The sequence below is a fragment of the Nanorana parkeri genome, unplaced genomic scaffold (genome assembly GCF_000935625.1).
Source record: "Nanorana parkeri isolate BGI_ZX_2015 unplaced genomic scaffold, ASM93562v1 scaffold248, whole genome shotgun sequence".
Lineage (NCBI taxonomy): Eukaryota > Metazoa > Chordata > Amphibia > Anura > Dicroglossidae > Nanorana > Nanorana parkeri.
The window spans coordinates 1,802,205-1,815,868 of record NW_017306516.1 but is presented as its reverse complement, the minus strand read 5'-3'; the positions used below and the strand labels follow the sequence as shown (position 1 = coordinate 1,815,868).

General features: G+C 41.5%; 1 protein-coding gene across 1 annotated transcript in view; it reads right to left on the bottom strand.

Moving 5' to 3' along the window:
* Positions 1-2,604, bottom strand: part of HTR2C (5-hydroxytryptamine receptor 2C) — a 173,203-nt gene extending 170,599 nt beyond the window's left edge. Inside the window, exon 1 of the mRNA XM_018556706.1 lies at positions 2,564-2,604. The gene's annotated coding sequence lies outside the window, so the exon portion shown is untranslated. The remainder of the gene's footprint in view (positions 1-2,563) is intronic.
* Between the last annotated feature and the right edge of the window lie 11,060 nt (positions 2,605-13,664).

The following is a 13,664-nucleotide window of genomic DNA, read 5'->3' as shown; positions in this document are numbered from 1 at the left end:
CTTATGTATTTTTCATCAAATGTTCAATCTGGATTACCCAGGTTTGGGACAGATATAGGGTAAAGACAGAGATAAGTGCTGCAATGCTGATTTGTCACAGGGCATGCATTTCACATGAAATAAATACATATACATGTTCATATTTCAAGTGAAAAACATGTTAGAGCAGATTTTAGGAATGTCTTTCATTTCTACCCATAACAGATTCTTATCTGGTCTAAACATAATCCAATCTTAGCTTTGGTCATATTAACTAACATGGCACCAGCAATCCCATGTATAGATTGCTGTACCCAGTAGTAATATGTACAGCACAGTGCTGCAACAGAAGATACAAGTACAGTTAGTCTTTAAATGATTCCCTCCATCAACCTCCCCCCAAGTGTTATACTTAACTGTGTTGCCTGATAAGTGTTGCACATCTGTCATTGCAGAAGTCTGCTAGATGTGCATGTACAAAATAACATTTTCATTCCTATGGAGTTTCCTAGTGTAGTGGCACAGGTTTAGAACCTCTGTCAGGATTTTATAACTGGCTGTATTTCAATCAGCGAGATTAACCCTCACTATCTGTTTAGGTGAAGTGTCAGACAATACCTGACAGAAAACCTCCTTAATTGGAAATTTTAAACCAGACAGACATTTCAACCCTTCCTCTTTCTATCCAAAGTTTTGGAGTTGGACTTTGACTTCATTGTACTGCCACAGCAGGCCAACCAATTTTTCAAAAATCCAGACGTTCTAGATATGGGGAAACATATGACACGCCCCCTTCTTGTCTCAATGTTCAGTGCCTTACTTCTCAATGGCCAGGTCTGAGGGCCGCCATATTAGGGCAAGGTGCATTTTCTACTTCTTTGACTTTGTAGTAGTCAAAGCTTACAAAGAAATATTGGCAGGGCTGCAGACCAATTAAGGTGACCTTTTTTGTAAAGCAAGGCAAAGGAAAAGGTTGACTTAACTTTCTTCTACCCAAGGTCATGAGATCATGCACTCACCTTTCCTTACACCCAAGTCACTCCTATTAACAGCAAAATAAAGTGCTAGTCGCTTCTGGGTACGGGTAAGTATGTAACTCACTTCTACTTTCTCATGTGACAGTGCTAGGTGCCTCCTGATTGGCTCGGAAATGTCACATGGGGTGTGAGCCTATAGGCTCATGTAAGCTCTGACAAATCAGTTTTGTGCCTTCTTCCCTGGCCCTTGTGGCTGAACTGAGCTGTGTAGAAATGAAAAGCTGTGTTTCCATGTAATGTTTAGCAGTATATGTCCCATGCTGGCTGGTTGAAAGCTGCTCTTAACATTTAGCAGCAGAGACTAGGACTTCCTTTAACTATAACGGTCCCCATTGCTGCACAGCTTGGCCTATTAAAGGAAGTGTAAAAATAATAAATCTACTGGCATGGTCAGATGATAAAACTATGTTGTGTGGTGGGACATGTAGCAGCCACCACTACACTCGACAATCATTAACATGCTCTGGCGGGTAGCAGCCTGGCTAGTGAGGCAGTGATTGTTAAATTGCTCACTCACTTTCTGCTTAGAGGCAAATCAAGTGATGGCATGATTACTGCTTACCTGTGGCAGTAGGAGCAACTCTGCAGAAGACCTCTGCATTGGACTCCCAGAGGTTATCTTACAGGTGCCTGTGTCTGATTGGACACAGAGCTTTCCTGAGATCTGAGCAGCCATACTGAACCCAGAGAGGCTATATATAGCCCTTTCTTGGTCATTTTGGCATGTCATGCTGTGTGAGGAGTATTGAGACAGGGACAAATTACGCTGTCAAAGGAAAGATAGGCATAGTGCAGAGAACGTTTCCTGATGAGTAGGGACAGTGTAGGTATGGTCCAGAATACCCCTGAAGACTCCTGCAAGTTTGGCAAGGCACCCTGTTCCAGCCTGCATCTGGTTTGAAGCATCCGTTCTGTATCGCAGAACAGCACCCCATCATGAGCCCACTCTATACCAGAAAAGGAGACCAGTTAATGAAGCACTCCATTACTTTTGTTGTTGGATAGCTACTGTATTGTCATACTGTTTATTCCTCAATTTAAAAAAACAGGAAATCCAAAGGGAAGGTTACTTCACCTGGTCCCTTGTAATAACTGCTACTCAGCTAGTCCAGCCCACATGCACGGGCCCTTTACATAAGTATGTCTGCACCAACAAATGTAAACCCTGTAGTGATCTGTATCGTCTGAAACATTGCTGTGACAGCTCTTCACTGTGATTGTGGAGCAGCGAGGCATCACAAAGAGCTTCATGCATATCCATATGCTTTGGAGTGGGCTGTCTGTACTGAAAATGGGAAGCCTAAGACCCAGCGCTTTCATCCATCTGTCTCATTATGAAGATGGCAATGAGCATTTTCAGATTTCTGAACAAGCATTCTTGGAAGTGAACTTTCAAAACATTATTGCCAGGCTCCAATTGTATAAACCACAAAATGTTCTCTAAAAGGAATTTAAACAGTATGTACGTTGTGTCTGTAGTTATATTTGGCGCTTGCAATTTTACACAAGGACATTTTTGCTATTATTCATCAAGAAAAAAGCTTTACCGATATGTTGCTGACATCAAACAAAACTTGAGCCTTTCTTTTTATAGCACATGAACACGATTCTCTTTTTTATTTCTAAATGCAGCAGCCCACAATCAATGTGTCATCCTGAGAAAGTGATATTAATGCCAAGGATATTTCTATCGTAAAAAAATCCTTTATAATTTTACCTTTTTTTGTGCAGTCCTTGAGTCAAACGCATGCTGTAAAATTCTAATATTTGAAAAGCAATTGAAATCTTTCTGCAGCAAAAAGAGGTGCAGGTAAAGAGATGGTGACAATAAAAAAGGCAGGTCTCTAACAGAGAATGAGTGGCAGTGCGGCACATGCTTATGGTCGCCAAAATCTGTACAATTTTGGGATGCTAAACAGTCTTTTTCCCTACTCAACCATAAGGAAAATGACACAGCACATGCACTGTAAAAGCTTTACTGCCATACCAGAGGTAATTGCTGGCATCCAGTAGCAGAGATTCTTCATCATTTTTCCCATGTATAGTTAACCTCATGGCTCAATATTTGCAGGTAATGATCAGATCTGTTTCTCGTGATTATTAGTCTTACTGTGACCACAACAACAACTGCAGGCAGATATGAAAAAACCCCACACAATGTAATCAATTTATATAGTCATTTAAGGGAGGTTTAAGGGAGGTTCTCTTTAATGAACAACTGCCTTGCAGTGATTCCTTATCACTCTGCTTGTCAGTTGGAGCTTGAAATCCTAACATTGTGTAAGCTTATACAAAGTTAATGACTTCTTCACCTATCTCACATGACAGTATTGGTGGCTCATGCTGAAAAACTGCACCCTGGAAGGAAGCCACATGCTCTTTCATACCTGGAAGCACTGGTAATTGTTCAACAGCTCGAGACATAGAGCACAATTAAGGTAAGCATCTGCAGGTAGGAGGTTGCTCTTGAGAAAAAACCTTTAGCTTTGCTCATTTAGCCCTCATTTAGCCCTCATTTACACTAGAAACGGCCGGCACGTACAGTTCGATGCACGGCCATATCGGGCAGCTCCTGGGAAGGACAGGTGCCACGTGTGATTAGTACGCAGCCCCCGTCCTTCTCTATGGGACTACACAGCCGTACACCACCCTACGCTTACCCGCCCTGCACGTCCATGCGGGTGAGCTTACTCATAGCTGACAGGATGGATCCTGTCTGCGTCCAAGCTAGGAAACACGCACCCGCACGGACCTGCACTTGAGGTGAGCGTAGGGGGGGGCGTGTGGCCGTGTGGTCCCATAGAGAAGGACAGGGGTTGCGTACTAATCATATGCAGCACCTGTCCTTCCTAGGAGCTGCCCAGTATGGCTGTGCACGCAGCACGGAGCTGTACGTGCTTTTAACAAAAGATCAAAGACTAAACCTATATGGCTAAATAAAACTGTAAAACTACATGTTAAGGCAAAGAGAAAGGCATTTATAAAATATAAATGGAAGGGACGGCATTGGCGTTCCATAACTACAAAGAATGTAATAAAAGATGCAAACTAGTAATCCGGGAAGCTAAAATAGAGTGTGAAAAGCATATCGCCACAGCTAGTAAAAAAAAAAGACCAAACATTCTACCAATATATTAACAGTAAAAAGGTAAGAAAGGAGCAGATAGGCCCAATAAAGGATGAAAATGGGAAGTTAATCATAAATGACAAGGAGAGGGCCGAGGCGCTGAACACTTTTTTTCTCCACAGTTTACACTCAGGAGGGAAACGAGTTTGACGTACGTGATAAAACACATAGTTCAACACAAAATATACCACAGTGGTTGACGGAAACCGGGATACAAAAAAGACTTAAACTGCTCAATGCAAATAAAGCATTGGGACCAGATAACCTGCACCCCAAGGTACTTAAGGAACTAAGCCAGGTTATAACAAGACCATTCCTCGTTTTTAAGGAATCCTTATTGACTGGTAGAGTACCGTGTGATTGGCGGAGGGCAACGGTAGTTCCAATATTCAAAAAGGGGGCTAGATGCCAACCAGGGAACTATAGGCCGGTCAGTCTAACATCGGTAGTTTGTAAACTGCTAGAAGGTATGATTAAGGACTATTTGGTAAAATGTGTTAAGAATAATGGCATAGTTAATGACAATCAGCATGGGTTCAGGAAAAGCCGTTCCTGCCTGACTAACTTGCTAACTTTTTATTAGGGGGTAAGTAGAGATATGGATGGAGGGAAGCTGGTAGATGTGGTATATGTGGATTTCTCAAAGGCATTTGATACGGTACCACACAAACGCTTAATACACAAGCTGAGAGCTATGGGCATAGATTAAGTGGTGTGTTTGTGGATAGAGAACCGGCTACGGGAACGTGTCCAGAGAGTATCTAATAATGGCACCTTTTCAGACTGGGCTAGTCTAATGAGCGGTGTGCCTCAAGGATCTGTGCTGGGTCCCATATAGTTCAACCTATTTATTAATGATATCGGGGAGTAAGTGAATAGCCATGTTTCTGTGTTTGCAGACGATACAAAAATAGGGAGGATATTAGAAATGGATCGTGACAATATAACATTACAGGAGGACCTGGATAAAATAGGGGAGTGGGCAATAATATGGCAGATGAGGTTTAATGTCGATAAATGCAAAGTAATGCACTTTGGAAATAAAAATAAACAAATAGGCTATACAATCATGGGTATGCCACTAGGGAAGTCAGAAATAGAAAAAGATGTGGGGGTCATTGTAGACCACAAACTGAATGGTAGCTTGCAGTGCCAGGCTGCGGTAAACAAAGCTAGCAGGGTCTTGTCCTGTATTAAGAAGGGGATGTATTGCAGAGACAAGTCTATAATTGTGCCACTTTATAGATCATTGGTTCAGCCTCGTCTGGAGTACACGGTCCAGTTTTGGTCACCAGTACTAAGAAGGGATGTCCTTGAGCTGGAGAGAGTCCAGCGGAGGGCAACCAAACTAATTAGGGGAATGGAGGACCAGAGCTATGAGACAAGGCTACTAAATTTAAACATGTTCACATTGGAAGTAAGGAGATTAAGGGGGGATATGATTTTCATGTACAAGATGTTCAATGGTGACAGCAAGATTGGCAACAAACTCTTTGGGGGTGATTTACTAACCTAAACACATGCATGCACTAGGTGCGTGTGATTTTTACACAGCAAAACGTATTTATCAATCAAAAAGTCTCTAAAAGCATATTTCCACTAATGCCATATATGGAAAAATCATGCACATGATGCATATATAATGCTGCTTCACAGTTTAGACAAAAATGGTTAGCTCATGCATTTACATTCCTGCATTCATCAACGCAAGCAACACAATGTAGAGCTAATTTACACAACATCACCTTGAAATTCATGCAGGGCTTTGCACAACACACCTGCTGGGTGTGTACACACTACAAAGGTGTCTAGATTCCACCAATAGATCATGCTGGGAGGGAACACACTACAGAGGTGTATACTTGTTCGTGGCGTGTTTATAAGGTTAGTAAATCAACCCCTTTAAGTTTAACTACATTACAAAGACTAGAGGCCACCACCTAAAATTGGTGGAGAAAAAATTCCAGCACAAGGGGCGCAGGGGGTTCTTCACATTAAGAGCGGTAAGGGTCTGGAACTCAATGCCCCCGCCAGTGTTTTCAGCTAAGAGTGTAGAATTGTTCAAGAAACTTTTGGACGATTTCCTAAGGGACCGTAATATTCAGGGATACAAGTATTCCTAAGAATGAGTTGAGTGTGGACCGATATGGGTTGGACTTGATGGACGTATGTCTTTATTCAACACCAAATACTATGTAACTATATTTCTAGTTTGAATGAGGGCTTAGTTGGCATTCTTCATTAGGAATCATTGAAGCTGAATTTAAGGCAGATGTAATTAAAAAAAACTAAAAAACTCTTGAATGCAGTTTTGTATTTATAGAATAATCTGGGGGTCTATTTCTAAACAATTTGCAGAACCCTTTGCCCTGTAAATATCTGTGAAGGTTAGTTTTTGGTGAAGAATGCCAACAACGAATCTTCTTAATATATTTTTTCCCAGTTTGAATGTAATGTTGTAATTTTACATCATGGCCACTAGATATGGCTGACGAGCATGGGAAATAAATACCAATTTTCTATGTTACTCAGCTCCATCTAGTGGCCATAATCTAATATTACGAAATATTATTTCAACTGTGAAAAATATATAAAGAACATTTCTTTTTTTGCATTATTCCCCTTAAACAAATGTTCACAGATATTCACAGTGCAAAGGGCCCTGATAATTGTTTATAAGAAGGCCCCTAAGTTTGGTTTTAATTGTAACTGATGTAAATACCTGAACCTCTCCTGATATCGGCTTCTTGCAATCCCCTGTACAGTAAAGCTTAGGCTAAGTGTGAAAACAGTGGCATCACAAGGGGGGTGAAGGGGGGTGCGGTCCGCACCCGGGTGACACCATTTGAGGGGTGACACCAAAATGACTGACAGTCATTTTGGTGTCACCCCCTTTAAAAAGTCAGGGACTCAGTCATGGACCGAGAGCCCAACAGTGTCAGGAGAGAGGAGGGGACCCGGCAGCATACCTCATCCCGTCTGGTGAACATCCTCTCTTCTCTCTGTCAGTGTCGTTTTTTTTTTTAAAATTAAAGATTCAACAAAATGCTCTCATATTTCCATGACTGCTGCAATGCAGTCCCTTCATCATGATGCTTCAACGGAGAACTGCACTACTGGACAGCCAATAGAAAGTCCATGTCCCTCAGGAAGTAATGTGGGCACCTTATGAAGGATCCTCCCACTTTTCAGGCTAAAAAATATAAAATGTGGGACCAGGCATGTCACCTGTCCACAGATTCAGGTTAGTAAATTGGGCTTTTAGCTTTTTTTATTGCTACAACTATTAGATAAAGTGACACTAAACTTAGGAGTTAAAGCCAAAAAATGCATTCATGTACCTTAATAATTAACAAAACTGTACCTTATTTGTGTATTGTTAGGCTGTAGATCCTCAAATCATCTCTGAATTGGTGCTGACACTGGTACTACACCAATAAGATACATTTTTGTTAATAGTTAAGATACTTGAATGCATTTTTAAGATTTAATTCCTGAGTTTAGTGTTACTTTAAAGGTGAGTGGGAAACTATTGTTGGGGGGAGGGGGTAGAAAAGAGCTTAAATTCTGTGGAACATGTTATCAACATTGACTGGAAACTAGAAAAAATGAATAAGACTGTCAATTCTAAAAAAAAAATTACAACTTAGTGAGATCATTCTAAGTTGTGAACTTTGTGAATGATGTGCTCACAGGCTTGGGTATACAGTATGTTCCCATGGAAGTTATGATAAAGGCTTACCTTAATGATTGTCCTCTTTTATTTATCTTTTACTTTGTCCTTGATGCTTAGTGCCCTTCTGATGAACAATTTTCCTGAAATTCCATTACGATTTTCAGCAATCCCTTTAGCCCCCTTTAAAGCAATTACATAAAGTAAAGTTATTTCTTAATAAAATGTGCTTCTGTTTTTCTTCTGCTATATATTTAAAGCTAAAAGCAGTACAGAACCAAACATACTAAATTACTAAGTCTGTAGTTTATAGACAACTATTAATAGTATGTCAGTTATATTGTTTCCTTATAGCAGAGTTTTCTACCATATTAGCCACAGAAAAAAGCAGAAAGTTTCTGCTTAACATAATGAGGGGAATTTATCAAAACTGGAGCAGACAAAAACTGGAGCAGCTGTGCATGGCAACCAATCAGCTTCTCTCTTTCATTTTCAAATCTTAACTGAACAAACTGAAGAGAGAAGTTGATTTGTTGCCATGGGCAACTGCTCCTAATTCTGTCTGCTCCAGTATTGATACATTCCCCCCAATGGCTTTTATTGCGTGACTAAGTAGATGGCAAATGTCTTGAATGGTAAAATACTGAATGTGAGAATCACATATTTATATACAAAACTACAATACAAATGTTATCTTCCTGACACACATGACTGGGTGTAAAGTGTGCGAGGACTTCTAATCTCAAATCATGTGTCAATTCCTCAATGACCCTTGTAAATGCTGATCAGTATCTGTAAATCCTAAAGTTGTACAACAGCTTATACCACTCTTGTGTATCAGCAAGATAATATGGTGGAGGCCTGGAGGGAGAAAGTTGGCTCTAACTGTCACCACTCACCTATTCTCTTTTTGTGAACAGAAAGTAGCGCTTTTCTGTGTAATGAATAACCTACTGTAGATTACATTGATACAACAATTTTTATTTTTAACCCCTTCATGACTGAGGCCCTTTTTTCAATTTTTGCACCCATGTTATATTCCACATTTTAGGCCTGAAAATGACGTAAAACCCCCCAACATTATATATTTTCTGAATGCCAAGACCCTATAGAATAAAATGGTGGTAGTTGAAAATTTTTATGTTGCGCAATATTAGCGCAACTCCTTATTAAACCCCAAAATTTAGTGACAAATTTAATTAAATGCCCCAAAACACAACAAATTACCCATTTTATTGAACATCCATGCCTAGAGAGCGGATATACAATAACCTAGATTCAGAAGGGTACTGGCTTGGGCTAGATGTTTGGTTATGGATTCTTCTGAAACTTGTGGCAGATATTCCCCAGTTATTGTCTGGGTTGGATCTTCAACCTCCGCTAAATTTTCAAGTTTTTGCTTTACCAGGCACCATGAATTTAAATTTTACGGACAATACCCCCTGATGTTAAAATCTAGTTTTATAGGACACCAATTCAGAAACTTACTGTAAGGCACCATTTCTAAAACAACCAGTGAAATATGGTATGGGAAACTAGTCTTCCCCCTTCCATCTTGCAGACAATCTAGTAACCTTGCAACACATGTGCTTGTGATCAGGGCTGTAGCTACCATGAGGCGAGTGCAGCTGCAGGTGCAGCTGAGAAGGGGCGTAGCCAGGGCTGGCCTGGCTGAGCCCCCTCACCCCTGTTGCCATGGCGAGCACAGGGCGCCATTGGCAACAGGGGCGCCATGTGGCCAACACAGCGGTGGCTCGGCATGGAGAAGAGGAGCGAACAGGCTCCAGCTTCTCCTCAGATCCCTACTGCTCTCCCCCGCCTGTATGGACAGAGGACTCTGTGTGCTCAATCTCTTTTTCTATTTCTGCTTAGACCCCTGATATTTCCCCGAACAGTAAAAAAAAACCACCCACACACATATTATTAGACATGTGCAAAGACTAAAATTTTGTTTTGGACGAAATTAACTGAAACTACAAATGTTTTCATTAGTTTCGTCAAATGAAACAAATTTTGATGCTATTTTGGATTTGGACACCAGCACATTCTGTGCATGCGTGCCGCCATTCTGGAGGTGGGGAGCATTACGTCACATGACGCCGTGCGTGAGCGCGCATCGATGGGTGGCATAACACGTCCGTTGGGGGCGTAATTTTCTGTTCTTGCCTCGGGTGCAAAAGGAGCTAGCTACAACTCTCCTTGTGATACTGAAACACCTTATTTGTTGGCTGTTTAGTATAAAGTCTAAGGTAAAAAATGCAAGTGCTAAGATTACTTTCACAGCCACCAATGGTGGTGCGAGGTGGTCTGTGTGTGCTGTGAATTAGAGCACACACAGAACCCAGTATGAAGCTGAACAGGTAGAAATTAAAGACTCCCCTTAATACAGTCCTGTATTCATTAATACTGTATGTCATTTAACTATTTTTTTGCATGCAATAAGTGCAAGTAGATGAGTTTGACTAGGTCTCAGCCTCTTGCCATCCCCTATACAATAGAGTTCAGCCTGGGTGAGGGAGAAGCAGCACAAGGAGCCAATCAGTTGTGATGCAGTGCTGCTATGCTATCATTGAACACAATAATAGGAGTAGAGATCAGACTACCAAAGAAAGGAGTTTGAGTATTTTGCTTCTTCTTTCACTGTCCAGTTGAAGGCTGAGGGAGGGACAAGACCTTTAAGTGTTAGCTTACTGCAGCAGAGAAAAATCAGGTCACCTGCCCTGCCCGTGGAGACCTCATGGAGACCTCATAGTAAGTCCGAGCAGTTTCGGGCTTACTATGAACAGCTATTCAATCTATGATCTGACTGTCAGGAGCTAGCTTACTCTCCCTCCTTAGTTACTATGTCCAATTACATTGCACGTTCTGGGATGCCTTTCCTTACTCAGGATGAAAGGGATCAAATGGAATCCCCGTTACTCCCTGCAGAATTGGACATGGCTCTGAAAACTGCATGTACTGGGAAGGCACCGGGGCCCGATGGGTTCAATTTAGTTAATTACAAGACTTTCCAACCCCTTCTTTCCGCTCATTTTCTTGCAGCTTATAGTTCTATTCCCCAAGACGTCCCGATTCCCAGTGATCTGCTTCAGACATGGATAACGGTTATCCCGAAGTCTGACAGAGATATTACATTATGTAGTAATTACAGACTTATTGTTCTACTAAATGCGGACTTGAAGTTATTCTCCAATTTCTTGGTAAATAGAATGCTTCCCTTTCTCCCTAAACTAGTTAATCAGGACCAGGTAGGCTTTATTCCATCGCGGGAGGTGAGGGATAATACCTCACAGGTCTTACATATTGTTCATCAGGCCAATGTGACGCAGACCCCACTGTTATTGCTTTCCATGGATGCTGAGAAAGAATTTGACAGGGTGCATTGGGTTTTCCTAATGGCGGTCCAGCGTCACATTGGTCTTGGGTATAATACTGTATGCTTAAGTGGATCTTGGCCCTTTATTCATGCCCTTCAGCTGCTGCTAGAGTCAACGAAACCAGATCCAATTTCTTCTCCTTTTTGAATGGGACTCATCAGTGCTGTCCACTTTCCCCTTTCATTTTTGCCTTGATACTAGAGCCTTTTCTTAATACAATCCGTAGTTAGGCTGATATTCATGGATTTGTTGCTCCATCCGAGACTCATAGGGGTTGATTTACTAACCTTTTAAACACACCACGAACGTGTATACACCTCTGTAGTGTGTTCCCTCCCAGCATGATCAATGGGAGGAATCGAAACACCTTTGTAGTGTGTACACACCAAGCAGGTGTGTTGTTCAAAGCCCTGCAATGAATTGCAAGGTAATGTGGTGTAAATTAGCTCTATGTTATGTTGCTTGCGTTGATGAATGCAGGAATGTAAATGCATGAGCTAACCATTTTTGTCTAAACTGTGAAGCAGCATTATATATGCATCATGTGCATGATTTTTCCATATATGGCATTAGTGGAAATATGCTTTTAGAGACTTTTTGGTTGATAAATACGTTTTGCTGTGTGAAAATCACACACACCTGGTGTGTGTGTGTGTTTAGGTTAGTAAATCAACCCCATAAAGTCACTGCATATGCATATGACCTGTTGTTTTTTCTTAAGGACCCATCTGCCTCTGTCCCACATCTACTCTCGGCCCTGTCGGACTGCGGTGCTCTATCTTATTTCAAGGTTAATTTCCGGAAGTCTGCTGCCCTTGGTGTCTTATTATCTTCTGCCCTTGCTTCTCAGTTAAAGGCCTCACTTCCCTTTCATTGGGCTGATCATCAGCTGAAATACCTGGGTACCTACATCACGGCAGATACCAATGACATTTACAATGCCAATTTTGTACTTGACTTTGCACTTTGTACTTTGCTGACTTGGATCTCTCAGGACTTTAAAGCCTGGCAGAACTTGACCATTTTGTGGTTTGATAGATGAGCAGTCAATACAATTACAATTTTACCACGTATCTTGTTCTTGCTTCGAGCTTTACCTATTTGCCTCCCACCCTCCTTTTTGCATCGCCTACATAAGGAGTTTATGCAATTTGTTTGGGCTGGGAAATGCCCCCAGAATCAACCGACCGTCTCTTACTCTCCCATGGGTTAATAGAGGGATAGGTCTCCCAGATATGCAAATGTATTTTCAAAGCTGTTCACTTGAATAGATTATTAGACTAGTGCTTTCATCAGGACTGTAAACCATGGGTGGGTCTAGAAAGAGGGATATATGCTTTTCCTTTAGAAGATCTTTCCTGGCTATCCTCCCCTCTCCCTCCCGAACTCAATGCACATCCCACAATATCGGCTACCATTAAGATCACCCGAGTTACTTTTCGCTCTTCCTCTTTCTCACCTTCCCCCTCGTTGTTGACTCTGGTACTTGACGATCCCGATTTCATTCCCGGATCTGAAAATGGACGTCTTCAACTCCTTCTCGTCATTGGTAAATTTAGATTAATGGATTTTCACGAGAACTCCCAATGACTGTCATGTTCAGACAGACAGACCTTAATCCAACCTTCCTTAGACCACATGAGTGCCTTGTAACTCCTTAAGTTTCTGTTAGCGATTCCCAATCCCAAAACTTTAGGTCATATCACTATGATGTTTGAGAAAATGTACAGAGGTAATCTCCCCTCTTCACATGCTATCTCCATGATCTACAAGTTGCTTGTTACCCTTCCCTCAGATTTCTCGCCTTTATTTCTTAAGAGATGGGAAGAGGATTTGGGCTGAGTTTTTACAGAACAACAAAAACAGGCCATCCTCACCATGTCTTTTAAATCCTCTATTGCATGTAAATATCAGGAAATGAGCCACACAATAGTTTCCCGCTTGTATAGAGTACCATGGCTCTTGCACAAAATGGTGAACTAAATTTCTTACAGTTGCTGGAGATGTGGCTCAGATGTAGGTACTCTGTTACATACCTTGTGGTCCTAAGACCGATTTGGAATCGAGTACTTTCCATTATAGTGGACCTAACAATGGTGGACCTTTAGGACAATCCAGCAGCTTGTTTGTTGCACATGACTTCTAGCCCACTGTCCAAATATAAAACTCCCTAATGCTGCATCTGTTAAATGGATCTGCATTCTATTGCATTGGAAAGATACCAATCCTCCCACCATACAGTTATGGCTCTCCATAGTAAATTACATATATACCTGACGGCCTCCATGAGGAATAATGAGGGGAAACTCTTTGCTGCCTGGGATGCTTGGATTCACTTTCAATATTCTAAACGCGCATGTCTAAATTGTTATCCTCTGATGAGCCCTGACTGTCTTGATCTTACTGTACCCTAGCAGGGACCATCCTCCGGTGCCTTTACACAGGGTTTTGAATGTCGTTTGTGACATAGG